Here is a 27,249-nt window from a genome sequence, read left to right on the forward strand (position 1 = left end):
AGTACTATGTATATCTCCATTCATGATGCATAATACAAGGGGAATTGCATTCCGTCAAATTATTATTATTAGTGTTTGACCTCAGAACTGAGGGCAATCACTCTTGAACCATGTTCCTACCTGTGTTTGAAGCATGGTTAGTCAGTCTGAAGCACATACACAGTTCATGTGACCACTGCTCGGTATGCTGTTTGCACTATAAAAAGTATTCTGTTTGCTTCAAGTTCTGAGTAACACTTTTAAGTTTTTGGAAAGCTTGATTAGCTAAAACAAGCCTGGCTAGAATGGAATATGGCAGGGTTGCACAAATTCTGTCAGGATATATTTTTTTAAAGATTGTGGGGAAAAAAAAACCCTGCCAAATCTGGTCCATCTGTTCACATATGAGTTTTTCAATATTAATAGGCTGGGCAATTGGGAGATTTATTTAATTAATCTTCATGGCTAGTGCATTGGGTAACAACAATTATCTTCACTCTTATCACAGCAGTGTTGCTGTTTAAAATGAGTTCAATTTGTGTTCAGAACATGATTTTAACTGATACTTTTACCCTGACAAATAAGTAGTATCATGATGTTACCACTTGCCGTGAAGCAAGCAAATCAATAAAAGAGAAAATCAGAAATAGTCTGAGTAAGAACTGACTGGACCAAAAACATTTCTGACGGCCTTGGTCCTGGAGTCATTTCTATAAGATTGGATTTATATAGATTGCTTTAGTGCCTGGAATTTACATAGTAAGAAGTGAGGTCAATGGGAGTAAATAGTCATGAGTTCTAACCATCTTTACTATCTCCTGCCTGTCTGATACCCACTCCAGTGTTTTTTCCTGAAGAATCCCAGGGATGGAGAAGCTTGATGGGCTGCCGTCTATAGGGTCACACAGAGTCGGACACGACTGAAGTGACTTAGCAGCAGCAGCAGCAGCAGCAGCCTGTCTGATATGGATAAAATATGTAATATTTTTGTAAAGTGAAAATAAAAACTGCTATAAAAGGCCACTGAATATAGACATATAATATGCCTAGCATTCTCAATAAATATTTGTTGAATTGCCAGATAAAATGATGTATATTATATATGCCTTCCCTGAACAGTGCTTCATAGATGGAATCAGTACTGTATGAATGTAGCTTTCTTTCTCTTTTAGGTAGATAATAATAGGAAAATAGATACATAGACAATTAGAGGGAAAGGGTTGAAAAAGCAGATCCTTCTTTCTTCAAAGTACCTCCTCCAGTCACTACATTAAAAATTCCACCAATTAGAAATTGTTGCACTTGAGCTTTGAAATAATTTTGGTAATTGTGCATGCTTCAAGGGGAAGATAATTAACATTTATTGGATGCTTATTTATATGACACACACTGAATTGGGTATATTGCCTGTTTTTTTTTTCATTTAAATTTTAAATGTTTTTAATAAAGTAGTTTATATTACACTAATTTACATTTTTTTTTTAACTGAGCATGAAATTTATTGTCCTGTCTATGGTCATGCAGACATGCCACAAATATTATGAGAAACTAAAATAGAAATAAGAAAGTGAAGTCACTCAGTCATGTCCGACTGTTTGTGACTCCGTGGACTGTAACCTACCAGGATCCCCTGTCTATGAGATTTTCCAGGCAAGAGTACTAGAGTGGGTTGCCATTTCCTTCTCCAGGGGATCTTCCCGACTCAGGGACTGAACCAGGGTCTCCCACATTGCAGGCAGACGCTTTACTGTCTGAGCCACCAGGGAAACCAAAATGGAAATAAGAACTGATCCCAAATATGTGTATATCTTCTTATTCTATCAAGATATCCCATGATGAAAACAAAATCATTTTGACTTGGTGAGCCTTCATCTATTGTCAGTGGATATTTTGGTAGAAATACAAGAAAGACAAGGTAAAAGTAATAGACTCCCTGGATTTTCTGTTGAGCTAAATAGTTTTCCTTGTCACTAATTCTTCACTTCTCAACTAGAGCTTTCTAAAGTTTCATGAACACTGTTTGGAATTATACTCTTATTCTACTAATTAGATATAATGGCTAATTTTATATGTCAACTTGGTAGGCTACAACACCTAAATGTTGCTGAATAAGTATTTTTTAGATGAGATTGGTATTAAATTGGTAGACTTTGAGTAAAGCAAATTACCTTCTTTTGCATGAGTGATATTCACCCAATGGCTGAAGATCTTAACAAAGTTCCCCCAAAGAAGTTTAAATTCTACTTCCAGACTGCACTGGACTCAAGTTGTAACATCAGCTCTTCCCCCAAACTCCAGACTTTTGGACTTACCAGTACCCACAATTGCATGGACTTCCCTGGTGGCTCAGACGGTAAAGCATCTGCCTACAATATGGGAGACCCAGGTTCAATCCCTGGATCGGGAAGATCTCCTGGTGAAGGAAATGGTAACCGACTCCAGTACCCTTACCTGGAAAATCCCATGGATGGAGAAGCCTGGTAAGCTACAGTCCATGGGGTTGCAAAGAGTCAGACACGATTGAGTGACTTCACTCACTCACTCACAATTGAATGAGCAATTATATGACACATACTGCATATATATCAGTTCAGTTTATTTCAGTTGCTCAATCATGTCTGACTCTTTGCTACCCCATGAACCACAGCACACCAGGCCTCCTTGTCCAACACCAACTCCCAGAGTTTACCCAAACTGAAGTCCATTGAGTTTGTGATGCCATCCAACCATCTCATCCTCTGTCCTCCCCTTCTCCTCCTGCCCTCAATCTTTCCCAGCATTGGGATCTTTTTAAATGAGTCAGCACTTCACATCAGGTGGCCAAAGTACTGGCGTTTCAGCTTCAACATCAGTCCTTCCAATGAACACCCAGGACTTACCTCCTTTAGGATGGACAGATTGGATCTCCTTGCAGTCCAAGGCAAGAATACTGGAGTGGGTTGCCATTCCCTTCTCCAGGAGATCTTCCCAACCAAGAGACTGAAATCGGGTCTCCTACACTGCAAGCAGATTCTTTACCATGTGAGCCACCAGAAAGATTCCACCACAATAAAACATGAGGTGTTTTTTTTTTTTTTTCTTTTTGCTGAAGACATAGATAGTGAAACCAAAGGTCTTTGGTTCTAAACAAGACAAGATAAATTGCATTCACTATTATTTGCATATCACATTCCTCTTAAGCTTTGTCTTGCATATTTCCTTTCCTAATATGTTCTATATGCCAAATGAGCATTCAGTTCAGTTCAGTCGCTCAGTCATGTCTGACTCTTTGAGACCCCATGGATCGCAGAACACCAGGCCTCCCTGTCCGTCACCAACTCCCAGAGTTCACTCAGACTCACATCCATCGAGTCAGTGATGCCATCCAGCCATCTCATCCTCTGTCGTCCCCTTCTCCTCCTGCCCCCAATCCCTCCCAGCATCAAAGACTTTTCCAATGAGTCAACTCTTCGCATGAGGTGGCCAAAGTACTGAAGTTTCAGCTTTAGCATCATTCTTTCCAAAGAAATCCCAGGACTGATCTCCTTTAGAATGGACTGGTTGGATCTTCCTGCAGTCCAAGGGACTCTCAAGAGTCTTCTCCAACACCACAGTTCAAAAGCATCAATTCTTCGGCACTCAGCCTTCTTCACAGTCCAACTTTCACATCCATATATGACCACAGGAAAAACCATAGCCTTAACTAGACAGACCTTAGTTGGCAAAGTAATGTCTCTGCTTTTCAGTATGTTATCTAGGTTGGTCATAACTTTTCTTCTAAGGAGTAAGCATCTTTTAATTTCATGGCTGCAGTCACCATCGCAGTGATTTTGGAGCCCCAAAAAATAAAGTCTGACACTACTTCCACTGTTTCCCCATGTATTTGCCATGAAGTGATGGGGCCGGATGCCATGATCTTCATTTTCTGAATGTTGAGCTTTAAGCCAACTTTTTCACTCTCCTCTTTCACTTGCATCAAGAGGGTTTTTAGTTCCTCTTCACTTTCTGCCATAAGGGTGGTATCATATGCATATTTGAGGTTATTGATATTTCTCCCGGCAATCCTGATTCCAGCTTGTGTTTCTTCCAGTCCAGCGTTTCTCATGATGTACTCTGCATATAAGTTAAAGAAGCAGGGTGACAACATGCAGCCTTGACATACTCCTTTTCCTATTTGGAACCAGTCTGTTGTTCCATGTCCAGTTCTAACAGTTGCTTCCTGACCTGCATTTAGGTTTCTCAAGAGGCAGGTCAAGTGGTCCGGTATTCCCATCTCTCTCAGAATTTTCCACAATTTATTGTGATCCACCCAGTCAAAGGCTTTGGTATAGTCAATAAAGCAGAAATAGATGTTTTTTGGAACTTTCTTGCTTTATCAATGATCCAGTGAATTTTGGCAATTTGATCTCTGGTTCCTCTTCCTTTTTTAAAATCAGCTTGAACATCAGGAAGTTCATGGTTCACATATTGCTGAAGCCTGGCTTGGAGAATTTTGAGCATTACTTTACTAGCATATGAGATGAGCATTCTTTGGCGTTGGCTTTCTTTGAGATTGGAATGAAAACGGACCTTTTCTAGTCCTGTGGCCACTGCTGAGCTTTTCAAATTTGCTGGCATATTGAGTGCAGCACTTTCAGAGCATCATCTTTCAGGATTTGAAACAGTTCAACTGGAAATCCATCACCTCCATGAGCTTTGTTCGTAGTGATGCTTCCTAAGGGCCACTTGACTTCACATTCCAGGATGTCTGGCTCTAGATGAGTGATCACACCATCGTGATTATCTGGGTCATGAAGATCTTTTTTGTACAGTTCTTTTGTGTATTCTTGTCACCTCTTCTTAATATCTTCTGCTTCAGTTAGGTCCAGACCATTTCTGTCCTTTATCAAGCCCATCTTTGCATGAAATTTTCCCTTGGTATCTCTCGTTTTCTTGAAGAGATCTCTAGTCTTTCCCTTTCTGTTCTTTTCCTCTATTTCTTTGCATTGATCACTGAAGAAGGCTTTCTTATCTCTTCTTGCTATTCTCTGGAACTCTGCATTCAGATGCTTATATCTTTCCTTTTCTCCTTTGCTTTTTGCCTCTCTTCTTTTCACAGCTACTTGTAAGGCCTCCCCAGACAGCCATTTTCCTTTTTTGCATTTCTTTTCCATGGCGATGGTCTTGATCCCTGTCTCCTGTACAATGTCACGAACCTCAGTCCATAGTTCATCAGGCACTCTATCTATCAGATTTAGTCCCTTAAATCTATTTCTCACTTCCACTGTATAATCATAAGGGATTTGACTTAGGTCATACCTGAATGGTCTAGCCGTTTTCCTTACTTTCTTCAATTTAAGTCTGAAATTGGTAATAATGAGTTCATGGTCTGAGCCACAGTCAGCTCCTGGTCTTGTTTTTGTTGACTGTATAGAGCTCCTCCATCTTTGGCTGCAAAGAATATAATCAATCTGATTTCGGTGTTGACCATCTGGTGATGTCCATGTGTAGAGTCTTCTCTTGTATTGTTGGAAGAGGGTGTTTGCTATGACCAGTGCATTTTCTTGGCAAAACTCTATTAGTCTTTGCCCTGCTTCATTCTGCATTCCAAGGCCAAATTTGCCTGTTACTCCAAGTGTTTCTTGACTTCCTACTTTTGCATTCCAGTCCTCTATAATTAAAAGGACATCTTTTTTGGGTGTTAGTTCTACAAGGTCTTGTAGGTCTTCATAGAACCATTCAACTTCAGCTTCTTCAGTGTTAATGGTTGGGGCATAGACTTGGATTACTGTGATATGGAATGGTTTGCCTTGGAAACGAACAGAGATCATTCTGTTGTTTTTGAGACTGCATCCAAGTACTGCATTTCAGACTATTTTGCTGACTATGATGCCTACTCCCTTTCTTCTGAGGGATTCCTGCCCACAGTAGTAGATATAATGGTCATCTGAGTTAAATTCACCCATTCTAGTCCATTTTAGTTTGCCGATTCTTAGAATGTCGATGTTCACTCTTGCCATCTCCTGTGTGATCACTTCCAGTTTGCCTTGATTCATGGACCTGACATTCCAGGCTCCTATGCAATATTGCTCTTTACAGCCTCAGACCTTGCTTCTATCACCAGTCACATCCACAGATGGGTATTGTTTTTGCTTTGGCCCCATCCATTCATTTTTTTCTGGAGTTATTTCTCCACTGATTTTCAGAAGTGTGTTGGGCACCTACTGACCTGGGGTGTTCCTCTTTCAGTATCCTATCATTTTGCCTTTTCATGCTTTTCATGGGGTTCTCAAGGCAAGAATACTGAAGTGGTTTGCCATTCCCTTCTCCAGTGGACCACATTCTGTCAGACCTCTCCACCATGACCCGCCCATCTTGGGTGGCCCCACAGGCATGTCTTAGTTTCACTGAGTTAGATAAGGCTGAGATCCTAGTGTGACTAGATTGACTAGTTTTCTGTGAGTATGGTTGGAGTGTGTCTGCCCTCTGATGCCCTCTTGCAACACCTATCATCTTACTGGGGTTTCTCTTACCTTGGGCATGGGGTATCTCTTCACGGGTGCTCCAGCAAAGTGCGGCCGCTGCTCCTTACCTTGGACGAGGGGTATCTAATATGTTCTAATATGTATCTAATATGTATCTAATATGTTCCTAATATGTTCTATATGCCAAATGAACATTAGTACACCAATAAGTAGCCAAGAACATAGAGAAAGGGGAGTTCTCTGAGTCCAAAAGGACTTAGTCACCCTGGAGAAGGATTATGAAGAAGTACGCACAGGATCTTCTCTGGAGTCCATTGGTTAAGATTTCACCTTGCAGTGAAGAGAACACAGGTTCAATCCCTGGTGAGGGAACTAATATTTCATATGCCTCTGAGCAACTAAGTCTGTGTACCACAACTACTGAGCCCACACACCCTGGAGCCAGTGGGACACAACTAGTGAGCCCATATGCTGCAACTAGTCCATGTGCCACAGTGAAAGATCCTACATGCCACAATGAAGATCCTGCACACCACAGCTAAGACCCAATACAGCCAAACAAATAACATAAAATATAAAATATAATGATGCAGCACAGAGTATATTGTTAGCAAAGATGAGAGTGAGGAATTCTTACAGGGATGGAGTATCTTGGCACCTGTGGTGACTGGTCTTTTTCCTTTTTTGCTCATTCTGTTTTTTCATAACCTCTTACAAATCGTTGACTCATGGACATGACTTTGAGCAAACTCCTGGAGACATTGAAGGACAGGGAAACCCTGTGCACCGCAGTTCATGGGGTTGCAAAGAGTCAGACACAACCGAGTTACTGAACAATAACAACCTACAAATACATTCCAGATTGTAAGTGAAAAACACACAAACAGAAAACAAATAGCTCATCAAGTTATAAATTCTCAACTCAAACAGGCTACCTGATTCTGGAACACCTGATATTTCTTACTCTTCCTTAGCTGTGCACAGGGCCACAAATCAAGGTGAACGCTATACTAAAATGAGATGCATGCACTGATTTTCGTTCCAGATGGAAAAGTAAGACACAATTTGAAGCACTTTGAAGTAAATAATGGTTTACTAGAGCACTTACTGAAGAATTTAAAATTTCTGAGTTAGTTTTTTAACACTTTCAAAAAGGATATTAAGGGTCATGAACTGAAAACATGTCTTGGGTCACATTTAGCCCCAAGTGATTTTTACTATCTACTTTTAAAATCAGAAAATTGATTTTATTGTGGCTAAGCAGTTCTTCACTGATGTCTTTTAAATCATCCATTTTTAAAATCATTTATTCACATGACTGTTTCCTTGGTGCCTTGTTGAACCTTTCTCCTGGATACTCAGATATAAAAAAAAGTAGTTTCTGGCCATACTTTTCACTTTTTCTGAACTTTTGCCAAAGTTATACGAATTCAAAAATAGTTAACATATAAAATGAGTTTGTATATATTTATTTGCTTTTAAATAGAAATTGTATGTTTCAGATGTACAACATGATCATCCAATATAGATAGTGAAAAGATTATGTAGTCAATCTAATTAACATATTGTTTTCTTACATGATGTATGTGTGTGATGAGAGCACCTGAAGTCTACTATCACAGTTTATTTCCAGAATTCTATATAATAATATTATTATTTAAGATTATCATCTTGCTCTATGTTAGATTTCCAACTTATCTTCTCTACAAAAATGCATGTATTCATTAACTAACATCTCCCCACTCCCCAGCACGATTACACCACTGGTAACTATTATTCTACTCTATTTCTATGAACTCGAGAGTTTTTAAACTCCACATTTCAGTAGGATAATGCAGTATTTGGCTTCCTGTGCCTCGTTTATTTCACTTAGCATAATGTTTTCATATTGTTAGAATCCTATCATTTAGACTTAAAGAAATTTTTTTAGTATTTCATCTAAGGTAGACATAATGATGATGAACTCTGACAGTTGTGTTTCTGAGAAATATTTTAAAATATATTTTGTTTCTAAATAACAATTTTGCCTGGTACAGTATTCTTGACTGTCAAGAATTTTCTCTAAGAACTGTGAATATATCATCCTAATCTGTCTTCCATGAGGTTTCTGCTGACAAATCCACTATGTATTTATGGGGATACCTTTATATATGAAGATTTGCTTTTCCTTTTCTGCTTTCAAAATTCTCTGTTGGTTTTTGACTTTTGAGAATTTATTTAAATGTGTCTCATTTAAGATTTCTTTATATTTAGCATATTTTAAATTCTTCAGGGTTCTCGGATCTGGATAGTTTGTTCCTTCTCTAGGTTAGGGAAGTTTTCTGTAATTATTTATTTAGAATGGTTTCTGCTCCTTTCTCTTTCTCTGCTCCTTTGGGCTACTATAACACATATTTTGTTTTGTATAGTAATGTTAGGTAGAAAGTTAGACATAAGCAATGAGGGGAGATCTGGCTGAAAGGGATGCAAGCTGTTCTCTAAACTTCATCCCAGACATACCCAGGAGAGCTCACAGATGTTACAAAATAACCACAGAGATTTTCAACTCCTGGGCATGCACCCTAGGCACACAGTGGATACAAAGTAACCATGGGGGTTTCTATAAGTAACCTTAGCCAGTTAGGCAGTCAGGAGCCCCGTTAGGGGCTCATGAATATTGACTATCCTACATCTAATTATAACAGACTGAATTATGTGAAGATATAAACAACACAGCCTACTGTCATATAACTTGAAATTATCAGTTGTCCTTGAGTGTATGCCCATTTGCAATGCCTTTCATTGATTGATGGTGAGCACAAACGTTACTTTACACTGGGCATAACCAAAAGTAAGAGCATGGAAGTATAAAATTGGCAAACAGGGATCAATAGGAAGGACAGGGAGGATTCCTTTTGGAGCATCTGACTAATAAAAGATCTGTCTGCTTGATCTGTAACTTGTCCGTTGTTCCACAGTTTTTAGTCCATCACTCCAAATTTTTGTTGTGATGAGGCAAGAATCGAGGAAGAGAAATAAACCAACCTGACAATGGTATTATATTTCCTTGATTACTTGTAATTCCTATGGATTTGAATGGTTGTCTACACATTCGAACAAGCAGGCATCTCTTTAAGTGTTTACAAACGGTTTTAGCAGCTAAAGCCCTTCACCAGTCATTTTGATCAGATTCTGGAAGGCCATTTTGTTGAATCTGTGAGCAGATTCATCTGGTGCCTATGTCAGCAGGTTTGCAGGTTTGGTGTCTGAATTCATGGGAAGAGGCCTGAAGCCTGAGTCCTCATGGACAGATACGGTACTTAGTTACAAACAACAAGCTTGTAAATTGAATCCACAGTGACAGTCTTGGGAAGTATATTCATGTGAGTGAACCTGGATCCTGGGTCTGTGGGTACCTAGCTTGCACCAAGGACCACTGGGGCAAGTTATGACTGCATCTATTGTGTAAAGTCTGGAGTCTGGTCCACAGGACTTGGCCTGGAGCCTTGGTCTACAGGGCCCAACCTGGCTGTGGGAAAGGTCTTGAGTTAAGTCTGTGGAAACAGGCCTGGCATTTGGCATTTAAGTGGATCTAATGCCTTGGTCCCTGGGGACATGCTGGGTCCTGAGTGCATAGGTGCTAATCTGATGCTGGGACCCACTGAGGCAGGTGTAGTGCTAGAGTCTGTGGTGAAGTCTGGTACACACTTCATTCTCCTTCCCCATGGAAAGGGTAACTTTTGTGGAGCTGGCTGGCCCAGATTTGGGGAAGGTTAATATGGATAATGTGAAATTGTCTTTCATATACCCTTCCATGCATCTGTGTTTCACTCAGTTGCTATAATCTTTCACCAGGAATCCTTAGCTCATATAAAAGTACTTTTGAGTATCAGCAATTATTCAAATTGATGTTTCTTGGAGGGTACTATTCCAAAACCCTGATAATTCTGCTCCTCTGATATGAGGCTTTAATTGGACAGAAAGAAATTACTTAAAAACTTACTGAGTTTCTAAGTGTGATTAAACTCTATATGTTTTTCTGACTTAAGAGTGATGTCAAAATGAAGTTATGCTTAAATGAGATAGGAAGATAAATGTATAGCTTTCCAAAGATTATGAGAAAAAATTTAGGTCTTTTAACCTTTGTTAGTAGCTTTGTTATCCAGGTGTCCAGGCTACCTCCAGACTTCCCATTTATATGTCCTATATAAAACATCAAAATGCATATGTTTATAGGTGAAATCATCATTGTCTCCCTAGATTCACATTAAAATTTATTATTTTACCATATCCCAAACTCTCAAGCTATAAACTTCCGTACCTCTTTTTTTCCACAAACCTGATAGCTTTTAAAACATATTAATTCTAATTTTAAAATGCTTTCCCAAATTATTCTCTCTTGAACATCTTTGCTGCAGTTTTCTTAATAGAGGATAGTAAATAGGTGCAAAAAATGTCTGGTTTAGTGGCTAGTGGAAATATGCCATCTACATCATGACAATTTCATTAATCTATTATATACTCTTTCTCATTAAGAAAACTATTCCCCAGTTATCTTCTTCTAATTACTGAGATTTTGGACAGGATGAAGGAGGAGGAGTAATTAACTCCATTTACCCTGTCCCATTCTGGATGAATTGAAGAATGGATAGGTTCAGAAAATGGAAATAAATGTATAATTTTATTAATAATGTAGGTAAGAGAAACTGGCTTAGATGTGTGGGAACAATGAATTTTAGTATTGAATCTCAGAAGTAAACACATTACTGCATTAGGAATCTAAGTCACCCTCTTCATTGTGGCCAGCCTAATACAATTTAAGTGGAGAACAGCAAACCAGCATGCTTGTTCCCTGTAAAAAGCTGTCTCTGAAGGAAAAGTGGGAAGAGACACTAGGGTGAGTTACAGACCCTGTTTGTCTCTTGAGGTACTTAGGTTGCCTTACTCCATTTCCCTAGGCAGTAGTAAGAGATAATACAAAGTAGTCAGTATTATTTAGAAGAAAATGGAGGAAGTGTTTCACTAATATCACTGACGATGACTCAGAAGACCAAGTTTATTTCCAATCCCTAACCCAGACTATCCAGAGCTAGTTAAATTTATGAGGTTAAGGGCAGAGTCCTCCATTCTGCCACTTTTATCCAAGACATCTAACTCCAACTCAAACATTTAGGGTTCAATGGCAAAGTTAGAGGGAAGAGTCATACAAAGTCATTCAAATTTCTGACACCAACTGCAAGTCTGAGGGTTTCTCAAAACAACCCTTAGGTTTAATAATTCAATAGAAAATGTTTACAGGACTTCCTGAAACCTGTTATATTCATGGTTATAATTTTTACTGAAGAGGATACAGAAAGCCAGCCAGAGGAAGAGACAAACAAGGTGGAATCTAAGAGCATTCCAACTGAAAGACTTCTATTGTCCTCAGGTTGGGTTACCCTACCAGCATCAGTGTATAATAATACACACAGTGTTGCCAATGCTGGAGGCTTACCCAAGCTTTAGTGACCAGAGTTTTTATTGAAACTTTATATATGATTGACAGGCATGATTGGTTGATCAACTGCCCATGTTGAACTTAAAAACATGCGTGGTTTTTAAATCGGACTCAGTCTCTGAGTTGACTGACTTTGCCTTATCCATAGCCCCCTACCTAATATTATATAGTTGAGCTTTATAATCAATTCCTATCTAATATGATAGGATGTGGCTGTCCCCACCTGGGGACATTTCTTTAGAGTAAAAAAAAAAAAAAAAAAAATTCTTAAAGAGATGAGAATACCAAAACACCTAACCTGCCTCCTGAGAAACGTGTATGTAGGTCAAGAAGCAACAGTTAGGACTGGCCGTGGAACAACAAACTGGTTTAAAATTGGGAAAGGATTATGTCAAGATTGTATATTGTCACCCTGCTTATTTAACTTATATGCACAGTACACATCATGCAAAATGCCAGGCTAGATGAATTATAAACTGAAAACAAGACTGCTGGGAGAAATATCAATAACCTCAGATATATAGATGACACCACTCTAATGGCAGAAAGTCTAGAGGAACTAAAGAGCCTCTTGATGAAGGAAGAATGAAGGAAACCTCTTGATGATGAAAGAAGAGAATTAAAAAGCTGGCTTAAAACTCAACATTCAGAAAACTAAGATTGTGGAGTCTGGTCGGATCACTTCATGGCAAATAGATGGGGAAGCAATGGAAACAGTGATAGACTTTATTTTCTTGGGCTTCAAAATCGTTGCAGACGGTGACTACAGCCAGGAAATTAAATGATGCTTGCTCCTTGGAAGAAAAGCCATGACAAAATTAGACAGCATATTAAAAAAGCAGACATACCACTTTGCCAACAAAGATCCATATACTCAAACCTATGTTTTTTTCAGTAGTCGTATATGGATATGAGGGTTGGACCAGGAGGAGATCAAATCAGTCAATCCTTGGTGTTCAGTCACTCAGTTTACTCAGTCATGTCTGACTCTTTATGACCCCGCATGGACTGCAGCACTCCAGGCTTCCCTGTCCTTCGCTATTTCTGAGTTTGTTCAAACTCATGTCCATTGAGATGATGATGCTGTCCACCTATCTCATCCTCTGTCACCCCCTAATCCTCTTGCTCTCAATCTTTGCCAGTATCAAGGTCTTTTCCAATGAATCGGCTCTTCACATCAGGTGGACAGAGTACTAGAGCTTCAGCTTCAGCATCAATCCTTACAACAAATATTCAGGATTGATTTCCTTTAGGGTTGAATGATTTGATCTCATTGCAGTCCAGAGGACTCTAAGAATTTTCTCCAGCAACACAGTTCAAAACCTTCATTTCTTCAGCATTCAGCCTTCTTCATGGTCCTACTCCTACATCTGTACTTGACTACTGGAAAAACCATAGCTTTGACTATACAGACCTTTGTAGACAAAGTAATGTCTCTGCTTTTTAATATGTTGTCTAGGTTTGTCATAACTTTTCTTCCAAGGAGTAAGTGTCTTTTAATTTCATGGCTGCAATCACCATCTGCAGTGATTTTGGAGCCCAAGAAAATAAAATTTGTTACTGTTTCCATTGTTTCCCCACCTATTAGCCATGAAGTATGGGACTGGATGCCATGATCTTAGGTTTTAGAATGTTGAGTTTTAAGCTAGCATTTTCACTCTCTTCTTTCACCTTCAAGAGGCTCTTTAGTTCTTCTTTGCTTTCTGCCACAAGGGCAGTGTCATGTACATATCTGAAGTTATTGATATTTCTCCCAGCAATCTTGATTCCAGCTTGAGCTTCTCCCAGTCCAGCACTTCTCATGATGTACTGTGCATATAAGTTAAATAAGTAAGGTTACAATATACAGCCTTGGTGTACTTCCTTATCAATTTTGAACCAGTCTATTGTTCCATGCCCAATTGCAGCTGTTGCTTCTTGACTTGCATACAGGTTTCTCGGGAGTCAGGTAAGGTGATCTGTTATCCCTCTCTTTAAGAAGTTCCCACAGTTTGTTGTGATCCACACAGTCAAAAGCTTTAGCATAGTCAATGAAGCAGAGACAGATGTTTTTTTATGGAATTTCCTTGCTTTTTTTATGATCCAATGGACGTTGGGAATTTGATCTCTGATTCCTCTGACTTTTCTAAACTACTGGTGGTACTCAACTTTCTTCTCAGTTACCCACACACAGTGTTTCTCACTTTAAGACCATTAACTGTCAAGAATCATCTCCTTTCAAAGAAGAGAAAGGAAAAAGAGGGAAAAAGGGAAGGTGGAAGGAAACTAAATTTATTCATGTCATTTACTTTTTTTTTCTGTTTAAAAACTTTGCTTTTTTGCTGATTTTCATCTCTTTTGTGGTATATAAAGTCCTCTAAAATCTATCTAACTTACTGTTCCATTTCCTGACAATCACTTAAGAGCCCATAGTTCATGCCTTATTCTTCACTGATGGCCACTGTTTTCTGATTATTCTTTCACTTTTTTGACTTAGTCTTTTGGTGTTGCTTAGTCCTATAATATCCTCAGACCTTCTTTGTCTGGAAAGCTCTCATTAACTTTTCAACCTCCAATATTTGAACTGTATATAGTAAAGGTAGTGTATTAGTAAGGGTGGACCAGTTTTTATAATTGCTTTTTTCTTTGTTTTAATCACTAAGTCATGTCTGACTCTTATGCAAACCTATGGACTGCAGCCCATCATGCTCCTCTGTCCCTGGGATTTCCTAGGCAAAAATACTGGAGTGGGCAGTCATTTCCCTCCCCAGGGGATCCCACATCTCCTGCATTACTTGTGTATTCCTTATCACTGAGCCACCATGAAAGCCCAATTGTTGTTAAAATAATAAATAGCCCCCCAGTAGTTTGGCCACCTGATGCAAAGGGCCAGCTCTTTGATAAAGATCCTGATGGTGAGAAAGACTGAGGGCAGGAGGAAAAGAGAGTGAAAGAGGGTGAAACCATTTGATAGCATCACTGATTCAATGGACATGAGCTTGAGGAGGGGATAGTGAAGGACAAGGAAGCCTGGTGTACTGCAGTCCATGGGGTTACAAAGAGTCCTACATGACTTAGCAACTGAACAACAACAAACTCAATGATTAAATATAATGCAAAAGATATATTTTGCCTTATTGAGTATTTGGCCGCCTGCCTTCCACACAGTAATTTAGGGACTCAAGCTTCTTTTAGCTCAACAATGTGATTTTAATGTAGACCCCAGAATCCTCCACTGGATCTGCTATATTCAATCATGTGTTGAAAGAATGAAGATCTTTAGAGAGATTTTTAAAGGCCAGTTCCTGGAAATGATATATGTCATTTCTGCTTCTACTAGTGAGATGTAGTTACATGGGGTCATCTAGAGGCAAAGGCCCAGGAAAGACAGCCTAGCAGGAAGATTCAATGGATAAACTGCAGAAAAACTGGTAAACACCTAGAAAACTTCAGCCAAAACAGTTTATATCTTACCACCTCACTGTTTCCTTCAAATGCCTCTCAGATAGAAATATTTTTTCTCTTCTTGATGATGGCACAATGTTTGTCGCTGTACTGCCATATGCCACATGGACTGCAATTTATTTGTTTTCATATTTACTTCCTTTTGAGTACTATGAGCTCTTAGAGAAAAGAGACTATGTTTCATTTATCTTTTTATCTCCAGCACTTATCATTCTGACATGTAGTAGGTGTATGATAAATATTTGTGCTTTATATAATTAATGAAAGTCATTCAAATATATCAAATTATATGAAATGTGTCTGGCTAACTTTAGAATCATTAAACAAAATGTGAAACAAGCTTTGTGACTTAGAATTTTAGAAATAGGGGAGGCTCTGCTATCAAAGTGTTCCCCTGGTAGCTCAGTGGTGAAGAATCTGTCTGCCAATGCAGGTTTGATCCCTGGGTTGGGAAGATCTTCTGGAGAAGGAAATGGCAATCCATTCCAGTATTCTTGCCTGGAAAATTGCATGGACAGAGAAGCCTGGCAGGCTATAGTCCATGGAGTCACAAAAGAGTTGGAGTTGACTTATTGACCAAAGAACAAAAGCCACTATCAAAGAAGGAGAAAGAAAGGGAGAAAAGGAAATGGTGATGATGTTAAGGGAAGTAAAATGGAATTTAAAGAATCTTTTACAAAATTTGCACTCTCATGAATACAGGGAAGAATCTAAATTTTAAAAACCAGTCAACAATAATCTTGAATGTTTGACCAGTGATCTTTTATTACAAATCATTGGTAAGGATTATACTTTTTTATTCAGGAATTATTACTAACAATCATTTAAAAGACTTAAATATGACCATATGCTGTTTTTGATATATAAGCTAAATGTCTACTCGTTGCTATATTATTTTATTATGGCATGTAACTATTAATGCAAATATGCATCCATGTAACAAATGAACATGTAATGCAGTTCAATTAAAAAAAAAAATCCTGGATACACAAGGTTTGGGTTTCCAAGTTGGTGCTAGTGGTAAAGAACCTGCCTATCAATGCAGGAGATAGAAGAGATGCAGGTCCAAATCCTTGGGTTGGGAAGATCCCATGGAGAGGGAAATGGCAACCCACTCCCGTATTCTTGCTTGGAAAATCCCATGGACAGAGGAGCCTGGTGTGCTACAGTCCATGGGGTTGCAAAGAGTCAGGCACAACTGAAGCTACCGAGCCCACAAAGTTAGGGCAATTAATTGAAAAAGAAAGAAAGGAACCAAGATAGTGACCTTGGTTTCTGGATAAGTACCTCATTATTGCCATAGGTAATTGGAATGGGGACTATGAGGGTAATTTTAGATGAATATGTACATAGCATTGTAAGTAAAAATAATCTTGTATTAATTTCCTAGAGCTGCCATAACAAAGTATGACACCTTAGATGGCTAAAACAAACAAACAAAAACTGGAAATATATTCTCTCACAATTTTGAAGGTAGAAGACTGAAATCAAGGTATGGTTATGGCCATCCTCTCTCTCTGAAGGCCTGTAGGGGAGGATGGGTCCTTGTCTCTTCTAGCTTTTGGTTGTCTTTATCAATTACTTGTGTCCTTCAGTTTGTAGAAGCATGATTCCAATCCTTGCCTCTGTTGTCATGTGACATTCTCTATGTGTGTCTGTGTCCTAATTTCCCTCTTTTTCATCAGCCACATGGAATTAAGGTCTATCCTCTGCCCTCATCTTAACTTGTTTAAATCTATGAAGACCTTGTTTATAAATAAGATTACATTTACAGGTACTTGTTGTTAAGACTTCAATATATGTTTTTGGGGAAGACAGAATTTAACCCACAACTAATTTATAGGTGGAACCCAATCCAGGTGCTTAGTTAATCTCTTTTATATTTTCTATGCACTCCAGTTCTAGCTTTTATTGTTGTTTACTGTGATTTATATGGAACAGACAAGAACATTTTATATCTGGGGAAAAAATTGGTGTCACTTTCTTCCTTCAACTTTTTGAAGAGTATTAGCATTGCATTCTGGAAGAAAACAGCAGTTTTACTTCTTCTCTTTGTGCCTAAGGAGACCAGCTGATGTTCACACACTAAAAGTTACCAAACAAAGTTATTATTCCAAAAAGCTCTTGTGATTTCCACAGCCCCATTGGCTACTGAGCTTTTCAAAGTCAGTCTCTCAGGCTCAATTTTAGCATAGTCATTGGCCAGCTGTTGAGATTTCTCTTCTATCACTAGCCAGGTGGGCATAATTATTAGATAACATTTTTGACCTGGAATTAAAAAAAAAATGTTAGATATTCCTCCAACAAAAATGTATTTATTCAAGATCAATTCCACTTTCACAATAATGGTGATCCACAACAAGGGAAAGAGAATGTTTTCATACAGAAGAAAAGGGAATGGGGAGGGCTAGTGAACAGAGTTCACAGCTTTTGAAAGAAAGATTGGGTTGAGGTTATTATTATTGATTAAAGTGATTTTGTTCATAAGAAAGAAATCTGGGATCCGATTTTGGCAAAAACAACTAGTCCAAGAAAATCTCACAGTAGATACTTAGTATGGGGAATCTTAGAGCACAATGAAATTTATTCCGATCAAGGTGTAGTGCTTGTTCCAATACTAGAGGCTCTGAATATTGACTTTAGGTTTGGGCAAGCTGCAATTTTTCTTTGGTAACCTTATGTCCCTTTAAAGGACCTTATGTTCTTTAAGGCTATGGTCTTCCTATGAGGAGGTTTGAGAAAACCAAAGAAGCAAATTACCAATATATTGCAACAAAGTAGAACCTCTAGGGAAAGTTATATCATCCAGATCAGCCTTCAGGATTTGCAAGAAATAAGGACTCTCAGTAAAACCCTGAGGCATTACCATCAAATTGCTTTTCTTCCCAAGTGAAGGTAAAGAGGTATTGGCTCGATTCATCAGCTGAAATACCAAAGGATGTATTGCATGAGTATTACAGTAAAGAATTTACATCCAGTGATGTATTAGGGTTAGGAAAACCTAGATAGTATATTCAAAAGCAGAGACATTACTTTGCCGACTAAGGTCCATCTACTCAAGGCTATGGTTTTTCTTGTGGTCTTGTATGGATGTGAGAGTTGGACTGTGAAGAAAGCTGAGCGCTGAAGAATTGATGCGTTTGAACTGTGGTGTTGGAGAAGACTATTGAGAGTCCCTTGGATTGCAAGGAGATCCAACCAGTCCATTCTGAAGGAGATCAGTCCTGGGATTTCTTTGGAAGGAATGATGCTAAAGCGGAAACTCCAGTACTTTGGCCACCTCATGTGAAGAGTTGACTCATTGGAAAAGACTCTGATGCTGGGAGGGATTGGGGGCAGGAGGAGAAGGGGACAACCGAGGATGAGATGGCTGGATGGCATCACTAAGTCGATGGACGTGAGTCTGAGTGAACTCCGGGAGTTGGTGATGGACAGGGAGGTCTCACGTGCTGCGATTCCTGGGCTGGCAAAGAGTTGGGCACGACTTAGAGACTGAACTGAACTGAACTGAACTGAACTGAGGGATAGCAACGCAAAGCTCTACCCTTATTCCTTAGATTCTCTTACCAGTAACAGGGGAGTGTTACAATGACCAAAACAAGGGATAATGACGCATTGAAACTTGTAATCTTCTGTTATGGGCCTTATGCTTTGAAGGGCTTCTTTAGAAAGTAAGTAATCCTGGGAAGAGATTTTGAGAAGTCAGTTTGAATTTTGATGGGAGATGCAGAAGGAATTTTATCAACATTCTCTGGAGACTTTGCAGATAAGAAAAGCAGTAGCTGATTCAATAAGGACAAATGAATCACTGTTTCTGGAATCTACTCAAACTCTGTCAGAAATGGAGCAAATGAAAGATGTCAAAGAATCATTTTATTCAGCTGATGGTTTACTTTAATGACTCTGTCAATTTCTAGAACTTCTTCTTTCAGGAGAAGGAAATTCCAACATGATCCTTCTCTTAAGAAACCTTAGCCCAATAAAAGGATGGGGAAGGGTAGGGCGAAGATTAAGGAGAAAAGGGTTTATATCTTTCATAAGACCTAAACAAAGTGGAAAAGGAAGAAACATCTTGAGGTTCATTAGCACACCCATTATTTGAACTGTTTTAACACTGTACCAAAGGTGAGGATTGTTTTATAATATTGAGGTGAGCATTGAGTTTGTGGCTCTGGTATCACTTTGAACTGAGAGAGATTCATCCCCAATCTGGAGAAATGTGTTTTCAAGCTGATTAAGAGGAAATATTGGGAAGATCCCCTCGCCCCATAGATCCTCAGAATTCTCTTGGAGAATTGGGAGCATATTGGAAAGACTGGTTAGAGGTAACCAAAATGCTTAAATTTGTAACAGTGTCTTCTCTGGTGTTCTGGATGTTTAGAATAGCAGAAACTAGGAGGTTTTGTTTAGGAGCCTTCATTTGCTGGAGTTATCAAGAATTTTGGCAGTATTCCTTTAAGGTAACCCCTCTAGAATGTGAGAGTTGGTTTGCCAGATTAACTAAGTCTGCAGTGGTCATGGTTTCCCATTCCATCCTGGTCCTTATTACTAGAAGAGAAAGATCTCAGTTCAACCTATTAATATAAACAGAATTAAAAGTTATCTGGATGGAATCAACATCTGAAGGAAGACCACAGTTTTCTTTATAAACATTCTAAAGTAGATTATAAACATTGTGAAGAGGATCAGAAGAATTTGGGGTGCAAGCTTGAATTTTGTTCCATCAACAGACTTTGGGAAAGCTCTAGGATTTGCTCAGTGAAACTGCCCAGTGATTGCTGGAGCCTGTTCATATAAACAAGTTAGCAGACTGGTCTCCCATTTGTAATTTTAAAGATTTTTTTAGGATATTTCCAGTTAGCACATTTTATCCATTACTGGGCCTGGCCTTTACTGACTAGCATCTGAATTTAGCTGTTGAAAGTCAAAGAAACCAGGTTGACAAGTTTGAGTGACCAGATTAAATTCCTCAGAAATCTCTGAGGATCTTTGGTTACTTTGGGAAAATCTTTAACTGAAAAAAATAAAAACAAACAAACACAACTTGTCCTGTACTTCCCCTTTGATCCAAGGAATATAAGAATTAAAAGTTTAGACTCTGGATCCTCAGATGAATTAATTTTAGAGATAGGTTCTGAGAAAACTACAGAGTGCAGAGAGTTTCAGAGGAAAGGGCAAGTTTAGATAGAGAATTGTATGTGTGTGTGTGTTTGTGTGTGTGTGTGTGTGTGTGTGTGTGTGTGTGTGTGTGTGTGTGTGCTCAGTCATGTCTGGCTATTTGTGTATCCTCCCTGGCCCCGCTGGATTGTAGCCCATCAGGCTTCTCTGTCCATGGGATTTCCCAGGCAAGAATACTGGAGTAGGTTGCCATTTTCTTCTCCAGGGGATCTTCCCAACCCAGGGATAGAGCCTGCTTCTCCTGCATTGTAGCTGGATTCTTTTTTGTTGAGCCATGTGAGAATCCCAGCAAGAGCTTTAGTATGAAAGTGAAAATAAAAGTTGTTCAATCCTGTCTGACTCTTTACGACCCTAAGGAATTCTCCAGGCTGGAATACTGGAGTGGGTAGCCATTTCCTTCTCCATAGTTGGATCTTCCCAACCTAGGAATCGAACCCTGGTCTCCAGCATTACAGGTGGATTCTTTACCAGATGAGCCACCAGGGAAGTCCAAGAATTAGTCTGGGAGAAATCAAGGTTTAGAGGTAGTTGGTATAGAGCGGAAGAAGAAAGATAATGTCTGAGGTGGAGTTTGATATTGAGATTCCAAGGAGAGAGACACCATGGCATCAGAGGTGGAACTTGAGACAAAAAGTCAAGGACATTAGATTGAGGCTTCAGGAGCCATTTTACCTTTCTTTCATTTTTTATTTATCTCAGTTAATCTTAAAATCTTATTTTGCAAAGAGGTGATTTTAGACTCCTGATAACCCTGGCAAGTCTCAAAATACCAATCAGAGTAAGCATTCCTCTCAGTCCTAGAACTTTTTGAGCTATTATAGTCCAATTCATTTTTATGGAAATTAAGTCTGGAGGTTTCAGAATTTTCCCATAATGGCCATGGCTATTCTAAATTGGCTTTGGTAAGGGCAGTCCATTTAAGTTAGAAATGCACACGAGGAAGGACTGAAGTTTTTACTTACTTATTTGACTGCATCGGGTCATAGTAGCAGCACTCAGAATCTTCAGCCACAGGATGTGGGATCTATTTCTTCTTCTTCTTTTTTTTTTTTTTTTTAGTTGCTGCATGTCAATTCTTTGTTATGGCATGCAAACTCTTAGTTGTACCATGTGGGATATATTTCTCCAACAAGGGACTGAACCCTGGCCCCCTGCATTGGGAGCACAGAGTCTTAGCTACTGGACTCCCAGGGAAGTCCCAGAACTGAAGTTTTTAAACATCAAATGGTTGAGTGTCCCTGTTGGTTGTGCTCACTCCCTCCAGATATATAGATAAACCTTAGGAATCTCATTATTCAGAGGCTATTTCTCTAGAGTGAAAACAAAACAAAACAAAAAACAAAACACTTTCAAACAACTCAGAAAGGTTATAGCACAAACAGTTCAGTTTAAACAGCTTGCAAGCTAATACCAGTCAGTTCTAAGGAGATAGCTTGGTCCTGGAGGAGCCAGGGTAAAGACTTTCTTACCCAGTCTCCAGAGGAAAACTCCTCCCAAAGGAACAAGATAAAGTCTGAAAACTGGCACAGTTTCAGAGAAACAACCTTTGTTCCTAAAGGAATAGGTTGAAGGCTAGCCAGTTTCAGGAGAAACAGTCCTTGTCCTTAAGATAATGAGCCAAAGCCTTCTCAGTCAGTTTCAAAGAAATAGTCTGATCTCAAAATCAACTGAAGTGCCCAAAGAGTACTCCCATACAGAACAAGATCTTTTTACCAGAAAGATAAAATCTTTAAATTGATCTTGAATAAAGTTTGGAGAGCTTCAGACACAAAGGGGATTTGGGCTCAGATCCAGGAGCAAGTTGTATCTTTCGACTTCAGCGTTGGTGAATGACAGTGAAGTCCATTGCTGGAATCAGATTCATTTGCTCATCAGCCCTGGGGCCATCAGAGGTTTTCTGTGGCCCCTGTAAGTGCCACTAAATTGTTGGTCTGAAATAAATAGACTGGCAGATATTTCTCTGGCAAAGCTGGGTTTATTCAGGTTCAGCAGAGAATTTCAATTTAGGTCTGCAACCTTAGGGAGCCATGTGCAAGCCCCTGCACAATGGAAGGCTAGCACTTTGACAGAGAGGAAAAGGAAGTTGAGAGGGCTATAGTGGACAAAGACACATGGCTTTTCATTGGCTGAGTCCTCACCAGGAAAGAAAAGGAGACTTCTTGTTGGGCTCTGCTGTTATCACATGGTATAAGAGCTTCCCCTGCTGGTCTCTCAACTCTACTTAATTTGTTTATAATACTTATTTATTTACTTATTTTTACAGAATTCACTGGACATACATACAGTTGAAGAACCAAACCATAGGTCATACACCTGGCTCTATCCAAATATAGCAAATGTAAGACAATCAAAGCCATCTCCCAAATACACTGGCATTACAATGAAATATCAGAGTGGACTTTTCCCTGCAGATTTTCTGTTTCAAAGACAAGTTAAATGTGTGTTTTGTCTTTTTTCTGCAAAAATGTTGAGGGAGACATTTAAAGTTTTCTCTTGACCTCTTCTTTGTTTTCTGAAATAAAAAGAATCAAATAATTCAATAAAAAAATCTTAATACCAAAAAGAGGAAAGAAGAAAGCTGTGTATTGCCAGGAAATTAAACAAAACTATACCTGGAAGGAATCACAATGGGGTAGCTAATTAAACATTTGAAATCGTGGATGTATGAACTTATAATATTGGCTTCAAGCTTGATTGCTTTTCTTGTTCTCTTTAATGTAATTCACCAGAATTAAGGTAATATGAAGTTAATACATTAAACACACATGCATGAACACATGCCATGGTTCTATAAAGATAACAATATAGGCTATACTGAATTTAGAGAGAGGCTTCCCTGGTGGCTCAGAAGGTAAAGCGTCTGCCTGCAATGCAGGAGACCTGGGTTCAATCCCTGGGTCAGGAAGATCCCTTGGAGAAGGAAATGGCAACCCAGTCCAGTACTCTTGCCTGGAAAATCCCATGGACAGAGAAGCCTGGTAGACTACAGTCCATAGGATAGCTAAGAGTCGGAGATGACTGTGTGACTTCATAAAGAGGTATAGATTTTATACTCCTGCAGACAAGAGGCTTTTTTTTTTTAAGTACACAAACTCTGGGAAAATATAATTTATATGTAAGATGTTTCCTGATGACAATCTTTTCCACAAAATTTTTAGCACTTGCTATATGCAAAACTCCATGTTAAGTGCTATCAGAGACAAAATTGTGGCATTAAAGAGGAAAAATTATAATGTTTGAAAATGTGATGGAAACATTAAAGGTAAATAAAATTAGCTATGCAAATTGTGAAACAGTTTTATCATTCCATAATTTAAATGAAAGTATAAAAATTCTACATTTCTCAAGATAGAAAATTAAAAAAATACACTTCTTCAAATAATCTATCATAATAAACATCTATTGCCACATATACAGTATTATCATCACACTATGTCGTTATGGAGAATCTAAAGGTAAATTAGACATAGACTGGTCTTAAGCTGTTAAACCTGGAATGGCATTCCATCTGGGCATATATGGTAAGAAGCTGATTCTTAAAAATGAAGACTGAAAGGTGTATATGTAGCTATAAATATTTTTCTCACACATCAAACTGAAAAGTGAAAGTGAAAGTCACTCAGTCGTGTCTGAATCTTTGTGACTGTACAGTCCACGGAATTCTCCATTATTCCATTCTTTTTATAAACCATTATAATCCCAATGTACTACTGAGATTCATGGAAGTATAATATATTACATGGGATGAACAAGAATGGAACACCTCTTGGTTCCTTCATATACTGAATTATTGATTATTTATTGAATGTTTATAAGGAGGCATATTGTGCTCTAGATGACAGCATATCAAAGTAAACAAAAGTGCAGAGTCCTGCCTTCAAAGAATTTACCTTCTGGGAGGAAAAAGAAGGTAATGGATAAGCAAATATAAAAACTATGCTTTCAGAAATTGAAGAGTGTTATAAACATAAATTTAGTGATATAAAAGAATGAGTAAGAGGGGCAGTAACTCTAGAGAAGACCCATGTAAAGAGATCCAAATGAGGACGAAGTTTTGGTTATGCAAAAAGCAGTGAGGAAGTATCTTTAGCCAGAAGAACTATTAAATTTCAAGCACCAAAGTCTAGAAACAAGCTTTTCTAGACTTTGTTGTTTGCAAGGGACAATAAGAAGACCAGTGGCCTAAGGTGAGAAAGAAGGGTAAGAGATAAAAATGGAGGTACTTCCAGTTTTTGAAGGGCCTTGTAGCAATGGTAAAAAGTGTGGATTTTATTTTAAATAAAGTGCACTAGAAGCTAGAATAAAGTATATTGTTGTTGCTTAGTTGCTAAGTCATGTCTGACTCTTTTGCAATCCCTGGGGTGTAGCCTGCCAGGCTTCTTTGTTCGTGGGATGCTCCAGGCAGCCATACTAGAGTGGGTTGTCATTTCCTTATCCAGGGAATCTTCCCAACCCAGGGACTGAACCAGTGTCTCCTGTATTGAAGGTGGATTCTTTACTGGTAAGATACCAGGGAAGCCCTAGCATAAAGTATAGCAGAGAGGAAACCTGAAATATATACTTAAAGTTTGCTCTGGCTACTCTATAGTGAATGAATTGTGGGGGAATTAATCCTTAGGGCAGAGACTAATTTCTGTAATATTCACCTCCTCACTAGAGAGAGAGGAAGGAGTTCCATTGCAGGTATGCATCTCCTCTAAAAAGGATCATCCCCAGACCTGGATCCTTCTCCTTTGTAGCTTTCAGCGGTGCTATCATTCTTCATTATCTCCATTCACAAGCATCAGATCCTTATTCCAGCCCACAGAGGAAGAAAATGGAGAGTTAGCAATTTCTCTTAAGTGAAAGTTAACACACATAACTGCTACCCACACTTTGTACGTGACGTGAAGTCTCTCAGTTGTGTCTGACTCTGTGAGCCGTGGACTGTAGTCCACCAAGCTCCTCCATCCATGGGATTCTCCAGGCAAGAATACTGGAGTGGGTTGCCATTTCCTTCTCCACTTCCTAGGGTAGAATTAATTATGTGGCCACATACTCAGTTAAACTTTGTAATTCTATTACTACATGGAAGAAAGGTGGAAACAGAAAAACCAGGTAGAAAGTATATACAGCCATCTAGTCTAGGCTGTGGGGAGGATGGTGTCTTGGACTAGGAAAGTCACAGAGAAGAAATCACCTTAATATCCTAGGCATGCTCTGTGTTTTGTCACACATTGATCAAGCCGTAGAACTCATGTCTCATATTCAATGCCCGTCCGCCTAAAGAAATGCATCTCTCTTTTTGTGTGTGAGTCAGCCTTTAATGCATAGTTTGTATGCTGCTAATGATGTGAACTCCAGGGGCTAAATCACTTCACTTCAGTTTTTACCTCCATATTTACTACCTCTGTGACATTTAGTAAATCACTCAAACTTTCTGTTCATTTTTCACACCTGTAAGTAAGTAGGTAATGACGGTACCTACCTTTAAAAATAATTGTTTCTAAGAAGGCTTCCCCGGTAGCTCAGATGGTAAAAAATTTGCCTCCAATGCTGGAGACCAGGGTTCAATCCCTGGGTCTGGAAGATTCCCTGGAGGAGGAAATGTCAACCCACACCAGTATTCTTGCCTCGACAATTTCATGGAAAGAGGAACCTGGAGGGCTAAAAACCATAGGGTCACTAAGAGTTGGACATGACTAAAGAAACATAGCACATTATATAAAGTGACATTTATAAAATTTATAAATTATATAATGACTTCCCTGGTGGCTCAGATGGTAAAGTATCTGCCTACAATGCAGGAGACCCAGGTTCTATCCCTGGGTTGGGAAGACCCTCTGGAGAAGGAAATGGCAACCCACTCTAGTACTGTTGCCTGGAAAATCCCATGGATTGAGGAGCATTGTAGGCCACAGTCCATGGGGTTACAAAGAGTAGGACATGAATGAGAGAAAAAAAAAAAAATTAGGTTTAGGTTTAGGGTTAGGGTTAGAGGATTAGGGTTTATAAATATTATTTATACTGTAATTGTGCTAGGCATACAGTATGTACACAGTAAGTGCTGGGAGTTGATTTTTCAAAGGTAAAACTCCAGTTTATGTTTAAGTGGAACAAATACCCTAAAATGGAATTTCATACATCCTTCTTTTAATAGTCCTTTGAAAAGTTATGACCAACCTAGATACCATATTCAAAAGCAGAGATATTACTTTCCTGACTAAGGTCCGCCTAGTCAAGGCTATGGTTTTTCCAGTAGTCGTGTATGGATGTGAGAGTTGGACTGTGAAGAAGGCTGAGTGCCAAAGAATTGATGTGTTTGAACTGCGGTGTTGGAGAAGACTCTTGAGAGTCCCTTGGACTGCAAGGAGATCCAACCAGTCCATTCTGAAGGAGATCAGCCCTGGGATTTCTTTGGAAGGAATGATGCTAAAGCTGAAACTCCAGTACTTTGGCCACCTCATGCGAAGAGTTGACTCATTGGAAAAGACTGATGCTGGGAGGGATTGGGGGCAGGAGAAGAAGGGGACGACAGAGGATGAGATGGCTGGATGGCATCACGGACTCGATGGACATGAGTCTGAGTGAACTCCGCGAGATGGTGATGGACAGGGAGGCCTGGCGTGCTGCGATTCACGGGGTCGCAAAGAGTTGGACACGACTGAGCGACTGAACTGACTGAACTGACTGACTGAACTTTTATAGAACTCAGGCCTTACCTACTCTTTTTGGTTATTTGCTCTATTG

The sequence above is a fragment of the Capricornis sumatraensis genome, chromosome 2 (genome assembly GCF_032405125.1).
Source record: "Capricornis sumatraensis isolate serow.1 chromosome 2, serow.2, whole genome shotgun sequence".
Taxonomy (NCBI): Eukaryota; Metazoa; Chordata; class Mammalia; order Artiodactyla; family Bovidae; genus Capricornis; species Capricornis sumatraensis.